At 59.7% G+C, this 19502-nt stretch overlaps 1 pseudogene across 1 annotated transcript; it reads left to right on the top strand.

The window, feature by feature from the left end:
- The first annotated feature begins 1232 nt into the window (after positions 1-1232).
- LOC311530836 (von Willebrand factor A domain-containing protein 5A-like) lies at positions 1233-16453 on the top strand (annotated as a pseudogene). The gene is made up of 15 exons (XR_014714577.1): positions 1233-1623; positions 2850-3222; positions 3396-3471; positions 4074-4246; positions 4925-5039; positions 5549-5920; positions 6183-6327; positions 7541-7603; positions 8105-8268; positions 9134-9237; positions 9506-9699; positions 10708-10826; positions 12056-12191; positions 12665-12790; positions 13234-16453. The product of XR_014714577.1 is annotated as a von Willebrand factor A domain-containing protein 5A-like (transcript).
- Positions 16454-19502: the final 3049 nt, after the last annotated feature.

Here is a 19502-nt window from a genome sequence, read left to right as displayed (position 1 = left end):
GGATGCCTTCTCGCTACTGAGAGGAAGGTGTGATGGTCGACTGACGGATTCTCCCCCCTCTTTCACCACTGCCCCTGGATGGAGAGTGTGGGGTGAATACCCTGATGGGAAAGGGGTATCTTGGAGTTGAAACATTTGCATCCACAATCCTCCCCGCTTTTTGCACCATAAAGGGGCAGGAAGGAGCAAGGGGCAGTTTGGAGAACCCCCTCCCCAGCCCCAGTTCAATGGGGGGACATGGCAGGATGTGTGGAGCGAAGAGTTTGCAGACAGTCCCTGGCTCCCGGGTGGACGGGCGGCGAACTGTGCAGACGGTCCCTGGGTTATAGAAGCTGGGGACGGGGAGCTGGCAGATGCTCCCTGGCTGTGGGGTGAGGCGTTTGCAGACGCTCCCTGGCTGGGTTGGGTGGGGGGTGAGGCGTTTGCAGACGCTCCCTGGCTGGGTGGGGTGGGGGGTGAGGCGTTTGCAGACGCTCCCTGGCTGGGTGGGGTGGGGGGTGAGGTGTTTGCAGACACTCCCTGGCTGGGTGGGGTGGGGGGTGAGGCGTTTGCAGACGCTCCCTGGCTGGGTTGGGTGGGGGGTGAGGCGTTTGCAGACGCTCCCTGGCTGGGTTAGGTGCGGGGGGGGGGGGGTGAGGCGTTTGCAGACGCTCCCTGGCTGGGTGGGGTGGGGGGTGAGGCGTTTGCAGACGCTCCCTGGCTGGGTGGGGTGGGGGGTGAGGTGTTTGCAGACACTCCCTGGCTGGGTGGGGTGGGGGGGTGAGGCGTTTGCAGACGCTCCCTGGCTGGGTGGGGTGGGGGGTGAGGTGTTTGCAGACACTCCCTGGCTGGGTGGGGTGGGGGGTGAGGCGTTTGCAGACGCTCCCTGGCTGGGTTGGGTGGGGGGTGAGGCGTTTGCAGACGCTCCCTGGCGGGGGGCGGGGCTCGCGGGGACACTTTCCCTCCCAGCCTGGCTCAGAGACTGAGCGAGAAGGTACCGGGGGTGCGGATCGGGCCCCAGTCGAGCCCCCTCCCCTGGGGGGCCTGGCCCCAGCCCCCCCTTCCCCTGCGTGTCCAGGGCCCCCCTTCCCCTGGTCTGGGCCCATCCCCCGACTCAGGGCTTCGCCCCTGCAGAGTCTCCCCGCCCTGGCTGCGGGGCCCTGCGTGCCGGGCGGGTTTGGGGGTGTTTGGAGGGAGGTGACCCCGAAACGTTTCTGCTCCTCCCCCTCCCCATCCACCCCCCCCTTCCCGCGCTTCTCCCTGCGTGGGTTTCCCAGGGGCCATCCCCGTGGCGCCCGGCCGGTGTGACGACACAAATCTCAGCTCTCCCCTTTTGCACCGGGGGGCACCGGCCCTGACCTGCTCCCCACAGGCTCCTGGGGTCCGCTGGGTCCCATGAGGGGTCGGAGCTCCCCACCCCCGCCCACCCCGCCCTGCGGCTCCCTCGCCCCCCAAGAAGCAGCTGCTGCAGCAGGAGCCGCCGCCTGTGAATCGGCCGAAGTTTCACGCCGACTCCCTTTCTCCGGGCGGGGAATTAGGCATCAGAGTTCAGTGCCGGGACCAACCGACCCGCCCCGCGCCCCGCTGGAGCCCTGCCCTGGCCTCAGCCCTTTCCCAGCCTAGGGAGCGCAGCCCAGAGAGGCGGTAAATACCTGCGGGGGGGACGTGGCCTGTCCTGTGGCTGGGAGTTGCAGGCAGATGAATTCAGGCGAGGAGGGAGGCTCACCTGTCGGGGGGGAGGGGGGGGAATTAGCTGCTGGCCCAACTCCCCGGGGGCTTGGGTGGATTCTCCATCCTGGGCCATGTGTGAAGCCGGGCAGGAGGTTTGTCTAGAAATCTGCCTACGTTCCCCGCCCCCGCCCCCGGCCGCCCCCAAGGTGATCCCAGTCTCCCCGTCCCACCTTCCAGCTGGGAATTCTCCAGGGGGCTGGAGTGGTGGCCAGCAGAAACGAGGCTCGGAGAGTGGGGTTGGGAGCCCCTCTCGCTCACGGCAGCTCTGGCGTTCCTCGCCCCCATCCCACCCTCAGCTCCCCACTCCTCCGCAGAGACTCCCTGCGCGCCTCAGAGCCAGATTTCTGCTGCGGGAGAAATCAACCGGCTGCCGCCCTCTTACCCCGTCGTAAGGCAGCAAATCCAAGGCCCAGGCTGAACGGCTCGGGGGCGTGGAGCAAGAACGCCGGGAGCCCCTGGGCACGGCCAAGGGCTGCATTTCACCCCCATTGGGGTGGGGGGGGTCTATGGCGACTGCTCCAGTCTGGGGTGAAAGCTGAGTAAATAGCAGGGCCGTGTCCCTGCCAAGAACGGCCAGGAGCTGGAGCCTGCTCCACAAACCTCTGCTTCTCTGCAGGGCGACAGTGGGGAGAAGGGCCTAGCCGGGTTAACAACCCCCCAGTGACCGAGCCGAGTCCTCTGCAACCCCTGTCACTGTTCCAGGGCCCCCCCCCCAGGGGCTGGGGATAAAACCCAGCAGTCCTGGCTCCCAGCCCCCTCGTTCTAACGCACGAGTCCCCCATCCCCCTTCATTCCATCTGTCCGTCTGACCCCTGCACCTCTCCTTCCTTCCATCTGTCCATCCATCCCCATACATCCCCCTATGTTTCTCTCTCCATCCTCCAACTCCCAGCTGCACCCCAGTCCCTGCCTGCCCCTCCCTGCGGGGGCTGGTGCAGTTGGGGCAGAGCCATGACTCTGATCTCAGGAGCTTGGGCCTGTGGGACTCCCTGCCACAGGACCTGGCTGAGCAGAGGGGTGGGGCTGGGGTCTCAGAGCCATCGCCAAGTGTGTGTGTGTGTGGGGGTGTCAGGGCACCCTGTGCCGATCAGTTTCCATGGGAACCCCGTATCTCACCCCCCGACCTTCTCCTCACACAGATCCCCGGAGCCGAGATAATGAGTTGCAGCCTCCTGACCAGCTCCAAGGAGCCGGGTGAGTCAGGGCTGCGGGGGACGGTGCCGTGAGGGGGAGGGTGGCCCCATGGCTGACGTGGCTCCTCCCCCCAGTGCCCGTGGGGGGCCTGTGGCTGATGTCCCCCTCCCCCCAGTGCCCCTGCACCGCAGGTCGGTGTCGGTGTTGATCCGAGGCTTTGTGGCGGACGTGGGCTGCCAGCTGCTCTGCAGGAACGAGGAGCCGGGGCCCGTGGAGGCCGTGTTCAAATGCCCCGTGGACGCTGAGGCGGCTGTCGACGCCTTCCAGGCCCGGCTGCGGGGGGCCTGCATCCCGGCCCAGCTCCAGGAGAAGAGACAGGTGCTGGGGGTGGGGGTCCTGGGGGGGAGAGAGGAGGGGACCGGGCTGGGGGGATCTCGGGGTAACCCCATCTCTCCCAGCAGGTGCATGAGCTGTACAGGGATGTGCTGGTCGGGGGGGGCAGGGGATCTCGGGGGACAGGGATCTCGGGGTGACCCTGTCTCTCCCGGCAGGCACAGGAGCTGTACGGGGACGGGGCCACCCGCTACGTGCTGCCGACCATGCTACACCCTCGCTACACGCCCCACAGTGAGACCCACAGATCCCCCTGCGCCTCTGCTACATGCCCCACTGTGAGACCCACGATCCCCCTGTCCCCACTCCGCGCCCTCCGGTGAGACCCACAGATCCCCTACCCCCATCACTGTGACACCAACAGACCCCCGCCCCCCCCCGCACACGCCCCATGGTGAGACCCTCCTGTACCCCAGCTGTGTGCTTCCAGCCATGCTGCACCCCTTTTACATGCCCCATGTTGAGACCAGACCTTTAGGTGCCCTAGGTCCCGCATATCTCCCTGTACCACATAGCCCCCAGAACCCCAGCTACACACCCCACTGTGAGTGACCTCCCAGCCTGTACCCCCTGAAACCTCCATAGCCCCTTCTACGTACCCCACAGTGAAAGACCCATATAGCCCCCATAATGCCCCATAGGCCACTACTGTGTTCCCTGCGGTAAGTGCCCCCCCCCCCCGGGTCTGCAGTCCCCGTCCCAGGGTATATGACCCACCCCAGCCATCCCGAAATCCCCTGATATCCAAGCCCAATACCCCCCCAATAACTCAACCCCCCCATCTTCCCCCCATTCTCCCAGCCCCCTGGCCCTCACCCCTGTGTCTCTCTCTGCAGGGTGGGATGGGGAGAACATCACCCAGGAGGTCCCACGGGTCCTCCAGGGGGAGCTGCCCTACACCCTGAGCCGAAGCGCCATGCTGCAGTCGCCCCACGGCATCGACCACGTGCTCTCCAACTGCCCCCTCGCCCCCCTGAGCTATACAGCCGGGAACCTAACCACTGCCCAGGTAAGGGCTCACCTGGACACCTGGGTCCCAGCCATCCCTGCTGGGAGGAGGGTGCTGGGGGTGGGGCAGGGGGAGGGTTCTGGGCTGAGGGGTGGGTTCCAGGGAACGGGGCTGTGGGTGGGGGGAAGGTCCCAGGGGGTGAGAGATGTGGTGTAGGGCAGGGGTGGGTCCCGAAAGGGAGAGCATGGGCCAGACTCTTTGGGTGATTGAGGGGGTGGGGGATCGAGTGACAGCAACGGATCTGGGGAATTTCCCAATTTCTCTGGGGAAAATCTGGACAGGCTGAAATCTGCCAGTTTGGCGATGAAATCCCTGGCAGTTGCTGGGCTCTGTAAGTCTTTAGTGTCTGGGATTTTCCCTCTTCTTGTTTCTCAGTGGAAGTAAATGGAGGTGAGGGGACCAGGAAAATGTCACCCCCAAATTGGAAAGATTTAGACTCCCCCAAAATGTCAAACTTTTGCAATTTTTCACCAGGAAAAGCCAAGTTCCCACGTTGGCCTTTGGGATTGTTTTTCCTTCTCTTCTCTCCACCTAACCCGGGGGGGCCCAGCCAGCGTTCCCAGGGTCTGCCCCTCACCCCGTCTCCATTGGGGGGTGCCGAGCCGGGCGCGAGAGCCAGCGGGACCTTGCCCCCCCCTGGAACCGTGTGGAGGTGACTGTGTGTCTGTCGCCCCCCAGGTGTCGCTGGCCCAGCCCCCCCCGTGGGACAGGGAGTTGGAGCTGCTGGTGTATTACACGGAGCCACCCAAACCCAGCGCGGTGCTGGAGGCCGGGTTGCCCGGAGCCGAGCCAGGTGCGGGAGGGGATCCTGAACCCTACTACCCCTGGGCGGGGGCGCAGAGGGGGATCCATGGGGTGGGGATCTGGGGAGGGTGAGGTAGGTGCTGAGCGGTGACATAGGATCGGGGGGGGCATGGTGCAATGAGGGGGATGATGGGGGAATGGGGAGTCCTAGGGCTGCTGTAGGTGGGTGCTGGGGGAATCTGGAGGCAGGCGAGGGTGGGAGGACAGGAGCGGGGGATCTTGGCAGAGCTGGCGTTGGCACGGCGAGGTGTCTGGGAGCAGGCGGGCACTGGGGAGCACTGCAGGTTTGGGAGGCATGGGGGAGAACTGGGTATGGGAGAGCAGGCACTGGGGGGCTGGGTATGGGGGTGGTGGGGATTTAAGGGGAGAGGGGGTGGGGGAGGGACAGAGCAGTGGGGGTGGGTCTCTGGGGACAGTCATGGGGCTCTGAGGGGGTGGCTCACAGCGTCTCGACCCCATGCCCACCCTATTAGGGGGCTGGCCCCCATCTCCCCGCAGGCTCCCTGATGGGCGACCCGGCCGTGATGATGACCCTGCTGCCCAGAGTGCCCGAGGTGGTGCCGGCCCAGAGCCAGCCGGGGAGTTCGTCCTCCTGCTGGGCCGCTCCGGCAGCACGGCCTGCCCCATGGACGCAGAGACCTGTCCCGCCAGCGCATCAGCAGCACCAAGGGACGGCCAGGCGGGAGGCTGCACTAGATGGGCCCGTGGGGCCATGTCGGGGGAGCAAGCCAGGCTGGCTGGGCCCGTGGGGCTGACTCTCCATCCGTCTGTCTGTCCCCAGGAGACCCTGGTCCTGCTGTTGAAGAGTTTGCCCCTGGGCTGTTATTTCAACATCTATGGCTTTGGGTCTGAGTTCGAGTCGTTCTACCCGTGAGTCCGAAGGGCAGGGAGGGGGCTGGCTGGGTTAGGGGGCAAGGCTGGTTAGCTGACAGAGGGTGTCTCTTGGTTAGGGGTCAGGGTGTGTCTGTTTGTTGGGGGCAGGGGGTGTCGGTGGGTTGGGGACAGGGCTGGTTAGGGGGCAGGGCTGGTTAGGGGACAGGAGTGTCGGTGGGTGAGGGGGCAGGGCTGGCTGGGGGCAGGGTGTCCCTGGCTCCGGCTGTCCCAGCCCCAGACCTGTCGGCGCCCCCCGCAGGCAGAGCGTGGAGAATACCCAGCAGACCAAGGCTGAGTCCCTGCAGCGCCTCCAGCTGCTCCAGGCTCACCTGGGGGGCACCGAGATCTTGGAGCCTCTACGAGCCGTTTACCGCAGCCCCTGCCGGGACGGGCACCCACGCCAGGTACCGGGGTGCCGGGGCCAGCCGGAGGGGCATCCTGGGGCGGGCCTGGAGAGTGATTGTGGGGCCGAGGAATGACGGGGGGCGGGGTTCAGAGAGGGATGCGGGCCTGCGGGGACAGACTCACAGACTTTCAGGACAGAAGGGACCGTCCTGATCATTTCATCAGGCCCCAGCTCCTCGCCCGCCCCCCCCGCCCCCCGTGACACTGCTCAGCCCCTCGCTCCCCCCGGGGACAGCCCCACCCCTCAGGCTGAGTCACCGGCACCCCCAAACCCTGAGTTACAGGCGTCAGGTCACAGCGACTCCCCCCAGTTGCTCCGGTTCAAACCAGTGAGTGCCCCAGGCTGCTGAGGGAGACCAACCCCCTCGGGTCTCTGCCAGTCTGAGCCAGGGGAAAATCCCTTCCCCACCCCACATGTGGGAGTCAGCTTGCCCGGAGGATGGGTGCGAGACCCCCCCAGCCAGCCCCCTGGGAAGGATTCTCTGCAGTAACTCTGAGCGCCCCCCCACTCCCAGTGCCCCGCTGCCGCCCATGGGGTGTTTGCTCCCAGCTGTCGCTGTGGGCCATACGCCATTACAGGCGCCTCCTTGCCAGCCCTCCCTCCCCCCCGCCCCGCTCCCCTCGGAGGCTGTTCAAGGGGGAGACCCTGGGAGAAGGGATCGGAGAGGGGCTGGGGGCCCTGGGGGGCAGCCGAGCGGGGCCAAGGGGTTGCTCAGAATGGGCCTGGGGCTCTGGGCCAGATGGGGGGCCACTGCCCCTGGGGGTGTGAGCAGGGCGTGGCAGGTAGCAACCGGGGGGGAGGGGAGGTTCCTCTGTATAGAGCTGGGAGGGGCAGCGCTTTGTGCTGTGCCCAGCTCTGGGGGGTGCCCTGCAGCCGGGAGGGGCAGGGAGGTCACTGGTGGGGGGGTCAGGAGGGAGCTCCTGGAAAAGTGCCCACAGCAGTCGGTGGGTTCTTGTCTCCAGGGGCCGGTGAACAGGTGATGGGTTGGGGTCATGCCTCGGGGTTGGGGGTCACAGAGATAGGGGAGGTCAGCAGTCCCCATCTGTCAGCCCCTCAGGGGAGATCTCTGGGAGGGGAGGGATGGGGCTGGGGGTCTCTGGGAAGGTCAGTGGGGCAGACTCTCCAGGGGGCTGCTCCCGTTCCCAACAGGGAGGGGGTGTCTCTGAGGGGGTTGGGGTCCCCGGCTCTGACAGCGTCTCTCCCCCGCTCAGCTGTTCGTGTTTACGGACGGGGAGGTAGAGAACACCCAGGACATCATCGCAGAGGACCCACAGGTAACTGGGGGTGCCTAACCCCCCCCAGCCCTGCCCCCATTAGCATTGCCATCATGTGGACCCCCACCACCATAGTGCCCAGCATCTGCCCAACCCTTTGCCTCACCCTGCCTCCCAGCCCCGCCAGCATGGGGAGCCCCCCCAGTCCAGCCAGCCCTACTGGCCCCCCTCCAACTGCCCTGCCCCCGCCCAGCACTGGATGGGCCCCACCAGCTCTGCCCCTCCCCCTCCAGTCTCTGCCCCCTCCCCCCCCCGCCCCAGGTGCTTCTCCTTCGGCATCGGGGATGGGGCCTCCACGGCTCTGATCAAAGACATTGCTCGGGTAGTCGGGGGCTGCGCCGAGTTCATCACCGGCCAGGACCGCGTGCAGCCCAAGGTGAGAACCCAGCAATCCTGGCTCCCAGCTCCCCCACTCTAGCCTACTAGACCCCACTCCCCTCCAGAGCTGGGGACAGGACCCAGGAGTCCTGGCCCACCATGTTTGTGCCGGTCCCCCGCCAGGTGCCTCAGTCTCTGAAGTGGGCCCTGCAGCTGGCGGTGACCGGGATCTCACTGAGCTGGGATCTGCCCCCTGGGATCCAGGCGGAGGGCTGCACTGGGACCCCGAGGTGATCTTTGCTGGGCAGCGGTGCCTTGTCTACGCCCAGCTCCGCGGGCAGCCCCAGGTGGGAGAGCGAGGTCCCCCAAACTGGGGTGCCCCCAGGGCTCAGGGTCAGTGACTGAGGCAGGAGCCCCACAGTCCCCTCCTGGGCGATAACTCTGGCCCCTAACGATGGCCATTGGCTGGAGCTCCCTGTGCTACCCCAGCCCCATTGTTCTGAATGGGGAGAGTTCACTCCAACCCCTAATGATGGCCATTGGGCTGCAGGTCTCTGTGCTACCCTAGCCTCATTGATTTCAGTTGGGATTGTTAACTCTGACCCCTAACGATGGCCATTGGGCCAGGGTTCTCTGTGTTACCCCAGCCCCATTGATCTGTGTTGGAATTGATAAATCTGACCCCTAACAATGGCCATTGGGCTGCGGGTCTCTGTACCAGCCTGGCTGCATTGATCTCAGGGCAGGTCTACACTATAAGTTTTCATCGGTGGAGCTGCACCGCTGTAGCACGTCTGGTGAAGACGCTCTAAGCCGACGGGAGAAGCTCTCCTGCCGATGTAGCACTGTCTGCACGGGGGGCTAAGGTCAGTGTAACTATGCTGCTCATGGGTGTGGATTTTTCATGCCCCTGAGCGATGTAATTCTACCAAAGTATGTAGTGTAAACGAGACCTCAGTGGGGATCGATAATTCTGACGTCTAATGATAGCCACTGGGCTGGAAGTCTCTGTGCTACCCCAGCCCCACTGAGCTCAATGGGGATTGTTATCTCTGGACCCTAATGACGGCCATTGGGCTTACTAAGCCAGCCTCCCAACTGGTGTTCATTGGGTGTATTTGCCCCCTTTGTTCTGTAAGCTGGGTCTGAGGGGTCCCAGGGCATCTTCTCCCCCCTTGCATTCCACCTCTGACCACCTTTCTTTCCCCACAGCCCCCAGACATTCCCATGGGGGGCATCACCCTGCAGTACCGCATCCAGGACCAGACCTACAAGGAGACGCTGCAGTTCTCCCTGCAGCCACAGGATGGAGACAGGTGACAGCAATGCTCCCCTGGCTCCCATCCCCCACCCCAGGCAGCTGGGTCCTGACCCCCCACGTCCTCACCCCAGCAGAACAGAGACAGGATGGGACCAGCCCGCCTTCTGTGACCACTAGACCGCACTCCCTTCCCGGGGCCAGGATAGAACCCAGGAGTCCTGGCACCCACCCACCCCCATCCCGCTAGACCCTGCTCCCCTCTCCGTAGCGGCTGGAACCCAGGCGTCCAGGGCTGACCCCGTGAATCTCTCTCCCTGGCACAGGCTGCCCGTTCACCGGCTGGCCGCCAAGTCGCTGCTGCTGGAGCTGGAGGGGGCCGTGGGCGCGGGGTCGGAGGGGGACGGGCGCCGGGCTCTGGAGGCCAGCCTGAGCTCGGGGGTCGTCTGCTCCCTCACAACCTACGTGGGGGTGGACATGGAGCGGGGGCAGCTGGTGAGGTGGGATGTCCCGCTGGCAGGTAACCCCCAAAGGGGCTGGGGCTCCTGGTGCCAGTGGGGGACCCAGCATGTGGGGGGAACTCAGGTGAGAGGGGGAACCTGGCACTGGGGGCGGTACAAGGAGGTGGGGGGAACCTGGCGCCAGGGAGGGATCCCAGCACAGGGGGATCCCAGTGTAAGGGGGGGGGACCCAGAAGGGGCATGCGCGGGGCATCATGTTTATGGGGTAATGTCCCTTTGCCCCTCTCCCTGCCCCCCTGACTCCCGGGGGCTGTGCTGCCCCCTCCCTGCTCCAGGGTGACGGCGACCCCAATCCCCATACCTCCGGGGTATGGGGAGAGCAGGGGCACTAGCATGGTGAGACGGGTTTGTAGCACCGCCCCCCACCCCAGCCGGAAGAGAGGGGTCTGTGCCAGACAGACGGACAGAAGTAGACAGGCATGCGGAGACCCAGAGTCAGACAGGGACAGAGACCGAGAATCAGCCGACAGACCCAGACGGGGACAGGACGGAGAGACGCAGAGAGAGAAACAGACCCAGTCAGACAGACAGACCGTCCCGGACAGATGCAGGGACAGGAGGGGCGGGCACATTGCTGTCATGAGCAGACCTGGCTAGTAGGGGCCTCTCGCCCCCCGGCATCCTGCCCTCATCCATGAAGTGCAGCACCCACCCCTGCATCCCTTGGGGCTGGAGGAGGGGTCCTGGCTGGTGGGAGAAGAATGGGGCTGTGTGGACTGGATCTGGGGGTCACAGCCAGGGGGGAAGGGGCAAGAGCTGGAGATCCTGGCTGTGATGGAGCTGCGGGGAGAGGAGGATGGGGCTGGGTGTGGGGGGGTCCCAGCTCGGAGAAAGGGGCTGGGGGGTATGGAGGAGGGGTCCCAGCGGTGCGTTGGCTCTAAGTGTCTGGAGGGGGGGCGGAATTCTCTTCCCTCCCTTTGCTTCTCTGGGTCTGTTTGCGTGTCCGTCTGTCTCTGTGTCTGTCCATCTACTCGCTAAATTTCGATTTCATCATGGACTATACGGAGATGATAGACTGCGTCTCGATAGACCCCCATCTGCGAGCGGCCGGCGAGCGGAGTGCGCCTGGACGAACCGAACCAGCGCAGCGTCTTCGGGCGCTTGTCCCGTGACTTGGCTGCGGCACGTGAGTACCTCTGCCCCGCATGCCTGCAGCTCCCAAAGTCCAGCACTGGCCATCTCCTCCCTCGCAAGCGCCTGTCCTGGCTCCGTGGCCTCCCAAAGCTCAGCCGGGGGGCCCAACACAAGGGCAGACCGTCCTGCAATCAGGGGGCCCCACCGGAGACGGCACCCCAGAACGGTGAAGGGGGCTGGGAGTCAGGACTCCGGGGGTGGGCCAACGCCAGGGTGACGCTTCATCGGGTTAGAGACCCATGTGCCCTGAAGGTCACGGAGCTGTGCCAGTCTTTAAAAACGACATAGAAAACGAAGGAAATTCCTGGGTGAAAAACCTTTGTGTCGCTGAGGGAGGGGGAATTCTTGGCTGTTTTTTTTAGTGTTGTGAAGCAAATTATCTCGAAAGAAAATGACTAAAAAAATAAGGAAACCCCCAGGCAAAAAACTCTGTGAAGGTGGAATTTGGGGTGTGAGTTTGTGTCAGTGAGCTCAGGGTGTGTGTGTGGGGCGGGGATCAGTAGTTTTTCATAACAGGAATGTCTCTGAGCAGTTTTCTCTGAAATAAACCCAGAGGGAAATTCCCAGGCAAAAAAACCTTGTGAAGCTGGGTCTGAGCTTGGAGGTTTGTACAGGCGAGTTCAGGGGCAAAAGTCTTTCTTGGCACCTTCTGGTTTATAAACGAAGAAACCCACGAAAGGCAGAAATTTTAAAGTTATCTTAAAACCTGCATTTGGAGAGTCTGGAAATACAAAGTGACTGTAGCCCAGATCACTTTAATTCTGCCCCGTAACCCTGGCCCATGCATGGCTATACTATCATATAGACTCTGTAACATCCCATCCCCCGCTACCCCTTTAGACTCTTGTGTCTCTCTGCGGACGTAGGTCTGTATCGCAGGTTGTAGTGGGGGATAGTCCCGGGGTCAGACTGTGTTTGAGAAACACCGTGGGGTTGTGGAATTAATGCCTGGGCAGGAACAGTCACAGGGAGTTGGGTGCACATCTCGGATTGAAAGTTAATTGTCATCCCATGGGTGCAAGAAGGGGCAGAGTTAAGGATGACTGTGGTGGGGTTAAGGGTGCAGAAGAGCAGGTTAAGGACACCCATGGAGGGACAGAGTTAAGGCCACACAGAGTGTGACCGTTAAGGCTGTTGTCTGTCCCCCAGCCTGGACAGGCCATGTCGCTGTTCTGTACCCACAACCCTGTGCCAGCCCCATCTCCCTGTGTCTCTCCCCAGAGCGGGCACCGGAGGAGTCTCCCTTGCTGAGGCTGGTGTCTCTGCAAAATGCCGACGTCTCGTGGAACCTGGACCCCTGGCTGGCTGCTGTGCTGGGGGTGAGCAAGACCGACGCCGGGGGAGGATACTCAGTGAGGTGAGCAGGGGTGCAGAGGAGAGGGGAGAGATCTGGGGCAGGTGCCATTGATTGGGCCTGTTCTCTGCTCCCAGATGAGATTGGTGGCGACCCATTCGGGGGGGGAGTCTGAGGGTGACTGAATTAAAGGACCCCTGAACCTGGAGCCCAGTGGGCGAGACGGGCCCAGATTTGGGGGGCTGGGAACCCCCTAACGGGGTCAGAGCATTGGATCGAGGGGGCCCAGGGCCAAATGGAGGCGCCCAAGTTGGGCCCTGTCTCAGGCCATCTCTCTACTCCCTGGACATGGCACTGGGCATCTGGGTAGAGGGTCCACGGTGCTGGAGCGGGGGCTATAGGAACCCTCCGAGTCGGGGTGGGGGGATGGAGTAGGGGGTCCCTAGGGAAGGGGGAGGGCTGGGTGAGGGCTGGAGGTCAGGGGAGGGGGCCAGGCTGGGCGCTGACTCAGGCTGTCTCTATCCTGCCCCCCACAGGACGTGACCCCCAGCATCTGGGCCACGGTGCTGGCCATGGTCTGGCTGCACGACTGGGCCATGGGGTAGCGTGATGAGTCGAGCTGCTGGAGGCCAAGGCTGTAGTCTAGGTGCAGGACTGAGCAGGTGAGAGGGTGCCTGGGGGGTGGGGGGCAGGGACAGTGTCCAAGGTCTCGACCCTGAGAGTCCCTGCCCCATGGGGCCCCTGAGACTGGGCCCCAAGAACCTCCATCCTCACGGCCCAGAGCCATGAGCCTGCCCCCCATGTCCTATAGCCTAGCCCCCTTCAGGGCTCTGAGAGCCTGTGCCCCATGGGTCCCCATTCCTGAGATTCCTGCCCCCCAGGGCCCCACAGCCCAGCCCTCGAGAGCCCCCGTCCCCAGCCTCTCCCCATCCCAATCCCAGCACCCTTCTGGGGTTTCCATGACCCGCCCCCCAGCACCTTTACTTCCCAGCTTCCCAACCCCCACGCCAGTCCCCCACGTGCTGTGAGCTCTGTTCCCTTTGCCCCCAGGCCCTCCCCTCGTTCCCCGGGCTGGTGTCTCTCCAGTGCCCCCCTCTCATTTCAGGGGCCCGGCTGAGTGAGTGCCTGGAAGCCGCCAACGCCCTGCTGGGCTGCAGCGTTGGCCCTGCCATCTTCGGGCTCTGAGCCCCCTCCAGGATCCCTGCACCCACTCCCCAGACTACCCTGGGCGTCCAACTGGGAGCCCGAGGGCCAGCAGGGGACACTGGGTGCAGACCCACCTGGGCGGCCTGTGCCCAGCCCGGAGCAAACCCCCAGCTGGGATCCCATCTCTGCCACCAGTTTGGATGCATCTGCCTCTCGCTGGCTGAAGAGGAGCGATGGCTGCCCCCCCGGCTCCACCCCACTTTGACCCACTGTTGAGTAACCCCCACGCTGCTCACAGCCGCCGCCTCCTCTCTGCATTGTGGGGGAGTCCTCGGGATCGTCTGCATCAATGTCGCACATCTCTTCGCTTTTTACAAATGACTGAGGGGTCCCTCTGTAAACAGCCTCCGGCCCCCACCCCAGAGGTGGCTGCACTGACCTCACCCTGCATGAGCCATCCAGTGTCAACCTAGTCCCATCTGCACGGAGTTCAGCTACTGAACAGCCAGCAAGACCAACAGGATCTTTGCTTGTCCAAACACAACCTCACTTTGTCGTAATGGCGGTTTTCTCTTCGCTGGACAATCCTGAACCCAAACATGAGCACAGTGATTGGCTTAATTCTTCATTTCCTCTTTGCCTAGGTCCAGACTAGAGCTGGTCAGTCATTTTCCAGCTGAACAATGCTGTGTTGGCAAATGCAATTCCGCGGTGAAGGCTGAAAGGTGGAATCAGGCAGCAGATGGAGGAAGCTTGCCCCGTGCTGCGTGTTGTGAATCCCTCCCCATTCACCAGCTGCTGAATTCTCTACCACAGGAAGAAATGCTTCAAAACCTGACCGTCCATCTTGATGGTTAATGCTCACGCTGTGTCCATCCTGGGCAGCACCGGGCCCTTCTCAGGACATCCTGGGACTCAAGCAAACGATGAAAGACCTCAGCTGGTTAATTCTCTGGAAAGAAAGTGCTATTTTTATCAAGAAACTGCAGGAACATACGGAAGAAGCAAACAGTTTTCCCACTTCATGTTAGCCAGCACTGACCTCCTTTGAACAGCTTTCAGCATATGACTCTGTGCTGGGTGGTGTCCCTATTTCAGCCTTTCCGTGTCTGAGAAGGCAACTCAGCAAATTCAATTTACAGCCACATTGCGCAGCAACTCCAGGGAAGGATTAAGATACCAGGTAATGGATTAATTGCCTTAAGGCCTGAAGGAATGCTGCCCTGGGACGGAGATTTCCCCAAAGGCCAGACGGAATTCAGAGATCTTAATTCTCACTTCCCGCTGTGAATAGTGGAACTTCAATACCAGCAGTGACACCCTGGTCCATTGAAATCAAAGGCGGTTTTGTCTTCGACTCCAACGGGCACAGTATTTCAGCCCATATTACGAGGCTTTTGCAAATTGAAAATCCCAACCTACTATCCTGTTCCAAACCCACTGAAGTCAGAGGAAAGGCTCTTTCAGAGACAGCTGGGGAACCAGCTCCCATTGAAAACTCCAGCCGGAGTGAGTCTTTCCAGTGGTCTTTAGATAAACTCCGTTGGTAGCAGCTGATTGCCTAGCTCCCTTCGGCGCCTTTGGATATCCCAACTTCCAGCTGACTCCAGTGGACTTTGAAGCAGACCCAGTCTGTATTTCTGAGCCGATAAATAGATAGATAGATAGATAGATAGATAGAAAATCCACACACAGAATAACAAAATAAAAGCATACGACCATCTGTACTCACACGTATGTGACCATAAACAGCCTCACGTACTGTAGCACACCCATTAATGTATGAACCCTCCAGCCTGTAATGCCCCATCCGTTCCCATCTGGTCCTGGCTCCTAGGTCCTCTCCTTGGCTCTGGCTGGGCTTGGCATGCTAGCGACTAGAGCAGGGGACTGGCCCATGGCGTTCCCGGGTTCTGTTTTGGTTCCTGGAGGCAAATGTGGCCTAGTGGGTTGAGTAGGTGGGACTGGGACTCAGGACTTCTGGCTTCTACTGTGGTAAAAGCATCACAGAGAAACCGATGTAAACACACTGAACATAGCAGGAGTCACCCGTCAGTCTTATGGGGCCCCAGCAGGTCAGAGTCTTTCCAACGCTTCCGCCAGCCCAGAAGGTCCTGTCCGTCGATGGGTCCGAGTCAGTTCAAGCTCATCCTTTCAGAGCAAAAGTCCTTTCTTTGTTTCCTCGTTTCTGGAAAAGCCAGCTTGACCCAATGTGTGCGAACCCCCATGAGGGCGTGGAACTTCTGTGGAGCAGATCAGTCTGCGGTGGGGTGTCTACACTGCATTGTAAACCGAGGCTTGTGGACTCGGTGTTTCCAAGCCTGTGCTTGAGTGTCCACGCTGCATTGGAAGCCTGGGTTTACAATGCTGGGTCTGGGTTAGCTGTGCTAACATGTCCATACTGCACTGTGCAGACCTTCTGACTCGGGTCTGCGGCTTGACCCACGTCCACACTGCACAGTGACAGGGCTTGGACCCGAGTCTCAGTGGGAGTTGGGCTCTGACCCATCCCCCGAGCAGCATCCTGGGACCCTGAGTGCTTCCTGCACTGAGTCAGATTGACCTGCGTGCACGCAGAAGGGGGCCTTGGGCTCAGACACGAGTCAGAGTCCGGGCGTAGGGTGCAGCGTAGACATAGATGGTGAGTTGCTTTGCTTTACTCACCCCTCCCCTGGTATTTTTGGTTCCTGGAGGAGCTGGTATAGCCCTTTCCTATGGAGTTATGTACAATTCCTGGCCCACAATGATACATAAACTTAATACAGTGTGGTCCTCGAAATATTGATGGGGTGCGATATCTAAGACTGGCCTGCAGAGAGCATCCCAGTGATGCCCTGGATTGGGGAACATGGGTGCTGAGTTCGATTGTCAGCTCTGTCACTGAATCATAGCGTGATCTTGGGTAAGTCTCTTCATTGCTTTGTGCCTCAGTTTCCCCTTTGAAAAATAGGGATGAGGATGATGATGATATTCCCACTTCCAGTTGTGCTATGAGGATAACTCGAAAAATACTTGGGAGTCAGACATGACAGTGCTGGGTGCGGTATAATACCTGGGGTAGATACATGATGGGTAACATCTTGGTCAGTTACTGCAGCAGAAATAGTTTTGAGCAAGAAACTTCACTTATCAAATGTATATTTCACACCTCCTCTTGGAATAAATCCTTTAATCTTTGAGTCAGCGAGAGTAAACCTAGACCATCCCTGACAGGTGTTTGTCCAACCTGGTTTTAAAAACCTCCAATGACGGGGATTCCACAACCTCCCTTGGAAGCCTGTTCCAGAGCTCGATTACCCTGAAAGAGAGTTTTTCCTAATATCTAACCTGAATCTCCCTTGCTGCAGATTAAGCCCATTGCTGCTTCTCCTCCCTTCAGTGGCAATGGAGAAAAATGGATCACCGTCCTCTTCAGAACAGCCCTTCGCTTATTGGAAGCCTGTTGTCGGGTCCCCCTCAGTCTTCTGGTCTCAAGGCGAAACATGCCCAGTATTTTAACCTTTCCTCGCAGGTCAGGTTTTCTAACTCTTTGGTCATTTTTGCTGCTCTCCTCTGGACTCTCTCCAATGTGTCCACATCTTTCCTTCAGTGTGGTGCCAAGAACCGGACACAGTACTCCAGCTGCGGCCTTGCCAGGGCCGAGTAGAGCAGGACAGTTACCTCCCGCGTCTTACGTACGACCCTCCTGTTAATACAGCCCAAAATGGGACCAGTGCTAGGGCCTGTGTTACACACGAGGGAAGATGAGATGGTCCCATAGTTTCCAAGGCCAGAAGAGACCAGTGAGTCATCCCCTCCCGTCCAGTCCCTATAATGCTGCTTCCCTCTCATTCCTTATCCTTTGCTGCTCTCTGGCGACCGCATGAAGCAGCCAGAATTTCATGGAGATCTGCTGTATTCTCCATCTTTTCTCTTTACTGGTTCGCTTCCAAATGCTTCCCATTTGTCAGTCAAAACTCCTGAGCAGCAAGGGCTGGTTGGGGCGCTTGGACTGTGGATGGGATCGCAGCGCCCCAGGCACCCACTGAGATTTGCCTTTGTATTGAGTCACCAGCAGGGAACGCACGTAGGCCCCAATCCTGGTGAGACGGCCAATGGGAGGTTGGCCTTTGATCTCAGTGGGGACAGGTTTTGCCCCCACTGTCTATCTAGGTAGGTAAATGCCTCTGAGCACTGTCGTGTCTGAGCACACGCAGGGATGAGATGAGTCCAGTGGAGCTACGGCCGGGTCACACCACCTGGGGATCTGCCCAGCGACTCCAATGGAGTGACGGCTGATTGTGGGCCAGATCCTCAGCTGGAGCCAGAGTTTAAGGTTGATATTTTCCAATCCTGACCAGGTGATTTGGACACACAATTCCCATCACATTTAGTTTGAAAACATCAACCTACGCGATGCGCTCAGTGCCACACAGGGCGTCTGGGGCAAAGCCAGGAACTGAGCTGGGAGTTCCTAGGGCCAGTCCAATGCCTCCAACACACGCTCAGCCATCACCGCCACGCTGGGGTCCGTGGGTGAGGGTCTCTGGCCTGTGCTATGCCCAGAACAGACTATATCACAGAGGTCCCTTCCGGCCTTGGAACAGCTGGGAACCTATGAGTCTCCTGGCGAAACCGATCCGTGGCTGTTCAAAAGAATTGTTTAGCATTAAGCGTCCTGCTCCTCAATGAAAATTGCAACCTCTGCTTTTCCCAAATGAACAGCTTTAGAAAGATTGATTTGTGGCCAACATTTTCAAATGGGGGGACCTAAAATTAATAATAATAATTAGGCTGGAATTAGGCACCTAAATCCGACTGAATTTCAATGGGATTTGGACATCTAGCTTCTATAAAGCTGCTTTCAAAGTGCCAAACTTCGCTCTCATCTGGCCCAACCGTAGACCTCAGCCCCATCTGGCGAAACTGAAGCACAGAGAGGAGATGGGTCACACTTTCAAAAGCATCTAATCCTAGTATCCAGAGGGACAGGTTTTTAAAGGTATTTAGGTGCTTTGTGGAATTTTCACAAGTGCTTAAGGAAGTTAGATGCCTAACTCCCGTAGAAATGAAGAGAAATTGGGCATCCAAATCCCTTCAGCAGTTTGAAAATCTTAGTCTTAACGTCTCTGTTTTAGTCTGGGTGTGTTTTTCAGGATTGCTGGGCAGCCCTGGCTCCCAGACAGGTCACTGAGAAATGCAGGTGCCCAACAAACCTACAAGTCTGGCAACCTTGATTAGTAGGGATTTTTGCTGGCTAACTTTAGGCACCTGAGTTTGAAAACTTTTGCCTAAGTGATTTGGCTGAGGTCGCAAAGAAAGTCAGGGCCAGCTCCTATATTAAAGCTAAGGTCTCTGGATCCCCATCACGTGCTCCAAACTATTCTTAAAAAGAAAAGGAGTACTTGTGGCACCTTAGAGACTAACCAATTTATTTGAGCATGAGCTTTCGTGAGCTACAGCTCACTTCATCGGATGCATACTGTGGAAACTGCAGAAGACATTATATATACACAGAGACCATGAAACAATACCTCCTCCCACCCCACTCTCCTGCTGGTAATAGCTTATCTAAAGTGATCATCAAGTTGGGCCATTTCCAGCACAAATCCAGGTTTTCTCACCCTCCCCCCCACACACACACAAACTCACTCTCCTGCTGGTAATAGCCCATCCAAAGTGACCACTCTCTTTACAATGTGTATGAAAATCAAGGTGGGCCATTTCCAGCATAAATCCAAGTTTAACCAGAACGTCGGGGGGTGGGGGGGAGGTAGAAAAAAACAAGGGGAAATAGGCTACCTTGCATAATGACTTAGCCACTCCCAGTCTCTAGTTAAGCCTAAATTAATAGTATCCAATTTGCAAATGAATTCCAATTCAGCAGTTTCTCACTGGAGTCTGGATTTGAAGTTTTTTTGTTGTAAGATAGCGACCTTCAAGTCTGTGATTGCGTGACCAGAGAGATTGAAGTGTTCTCCGACTGGTTTATGAATGTTATAATTCTTGACATCTGATTTGTGTCCATTTATTCTTTTACGTAGAGACTGTCCAGTTTGACCAATGTAAATGGCAGAGGGGCATTGCTGGCACATGATGGCATATATCACATTGGTGGATGTGCAGGTGAACGAGCCTCTGATAGTGTGGCTGATGTTGTTAGGCCCTGTGATGGTGTCCCCTGAATAGACATGTGGGCACAGTTGGCAACGGGCTTTGTTGCAAGGATAGGTTCCTGGGTTGGTGGTT

This window comes from Lepidochelys olivacea (assembly GCF_965140295.1).
Source record: "Lepidochelys olivacea isolate rLepOli2 genome assembly, chromosome: 14".
Taxonomy (NCBI): domain Eukaryota; kingdom Metazoa; phylum Chordata; order Testudines; family Cheloniidae; genus Lepidochelys; species Lepidochelys olivacea.
Note: the sequence above shows the minus strand (reverse complement) of the source record. Positions and strands in the feature narration are given on the sequence as shown.